Source organism: Lipotes vexillifer, unplaced genomic scaffold, assembly GCF_000442215.2.
Source record: "Lipotes vexillifer unplaced genomic scaffold, Lipotes_vexillifer_v1.1 scaffold27, whole genome shotgun sequence".
In the NCBI taxonomy this organism is placed as follows: domain Eukaryota; kingdom Metazoa; phylum Chordata; class Mammalia; order Artiodactyla; family Lipotidae; genus Lipotes; species Lipotes vexillifer.
In genome coordinates this window covers 1,536,165-1,538,164 of record NW_006787756.1, presented here as the reverse complement: position 1 = coordinate 1,538,164, position 2,000 = coordinate 1,536,165, and positions in this window count along the sequence as shown.

The following is a 2,000-nucleotide window of genomic DNA, read 5'->3' as shown; positions in this document are numbered from 1 at the left end:
CTCTTTCCCTGGAGTTGCCCAGGAATTCAAACAAAAATAAAAGAGGAAAGGAGTCTTACCCTGGTTTTCCCAATACCCACCTCAGAAGTGACACATTCTTTTACCTATCTTTTCTCCCATTGAATTGAATTTTTAACATCTTTCCCTTTAGTCACTAAAGAGCCCAGAGCCACTTTCTTTGCCCTTTTCCTTAACCGAGAAGCAGATCTAATACATCTTTACTCCCCCAAACCAAAACCAGTTTACACTGAGAACACAATTCAAGAATTTAGTGAAACTCTTTCCATATGTCAAAGTACTTCTCTCTAGACAGATATTTAGGGCTCAGCATATCTTTCTAAGTATAAATACTATACAAACTTTTTGAAGATGTCTACAAACAACCATGAATTCTAAATATAGTAGTTGTTATTTTCTAATTAAATTATAACCACCAACTATCAAGCATGGCAAATACTCAATGTAATCAAAGAAAACTTCTTACATGTTGTCTTCTCTTCTGACTTTACAAAAGAAGCCTAAAATAAAAGTCTATACATTTCAAAGTAGCTCAAATTTTCAAAACCTTTATTTTCATTCTCTCAGATTCTCTTACAAATGCTCATACCAGCTACTTGCACTTTCTTTCAGGGGTGCAAAACAAAAATAACCTGGATGGGTATTTTAGCCTTAGTATGTTAGGTTATGCTAGGTTATGCTGCCGTAACAAAAACAAACCAAAACAAAAACACCAAAATCTCGGATGTTGAATACACAAAAGTCATTCTCATTGCATAGGACTAACATGGACCTTGTGGGTGTTCTACTCAACAGAGTCACTGAGAGACCCTGAATGATGCAAGACCCACCTCAATACGCACTTCCAGATTCACCAAGACAGGATAAAGGAGGAAATGTGCAAAATGCACACTGAAGCTCTGTCTGTCCAGAAGTGACACCCACTTCAATGTTCCTATTTCAATGGCCAATGCAAGTCATATAGCCATGGATCACTTGAAAGAAATATTTGTAAACAGCCCTAATGATTACCACAGTTTTAGGTATACCATGCATCTAGAAATGAACCACTAACCCTCTCTCTCTTTCTCCCTCCCTCTCTCTCTCTCTCTGTCTCTGTCTCTCTCCCTCTCTCTCTCTCTCTCTCTCTCTCTCTCTCTCTCATATATATATATATATATATATATATATATATATATATACATTTTGCAATATTAGTGTTAGACAAAGAAAAGTAATTCTCAAATTAAGCATCAACACAAGTATTCACTCTACTATTAACTCCATTTTCTCTCCTTTAGAGTGAAGAAGGAAATCACAAAGTTATTCTCAAGTATGTGTTTCATGATTTCCTTATCATGAAACAAAGAGAGAAGATGAGTTTTGGGTAAAATTTACAAATCAGAAGGTTTCTATGTATCAGAGCATGAGGCAGATGAATAATCCATTGAATCTTTCATTTTGGCTCACTAGAGCCTAAATATATCTAGTACTTGAGCAGATGGACATAGCATAATTCAATAATAATGTGAATCTCTAAAGCAAAAATGAAAATTTCTCATGCTTTAAGTTCTGGATGTATAATTTGATGTAGCTAAATATTCATTTTAAGAGATTATCTAGTTCTTAGTTACATAAGCTTATGTAAGATTATTCTCAGTGAAACTATTCTTATAATTCAAAAGGCTAACATTATAACAGGAAAATCTTTACATATAATAATAACCCAAATACTTTTATTTCACCAAGTATCTCCTGAGTGTCTACTAAAGCCCCATGCTACCTGCAAGGAATCCCAAGTTGAATGAAATATGACTCTCTGATCTTCAGTACATTGATAGTCTGGTCTGACTTCCCCTCAGTGAATTTTTTCTACTGTGTATAAGAATCTTATCTTCCTTGCATCTTCTCCTTAAAATCTTATGAACTCAAATCTATGCAAACAGAAAAATTTAAGAAGGAGGAGGAGGAACTGGATTGAGAAATAGAAATATAACTCCTGA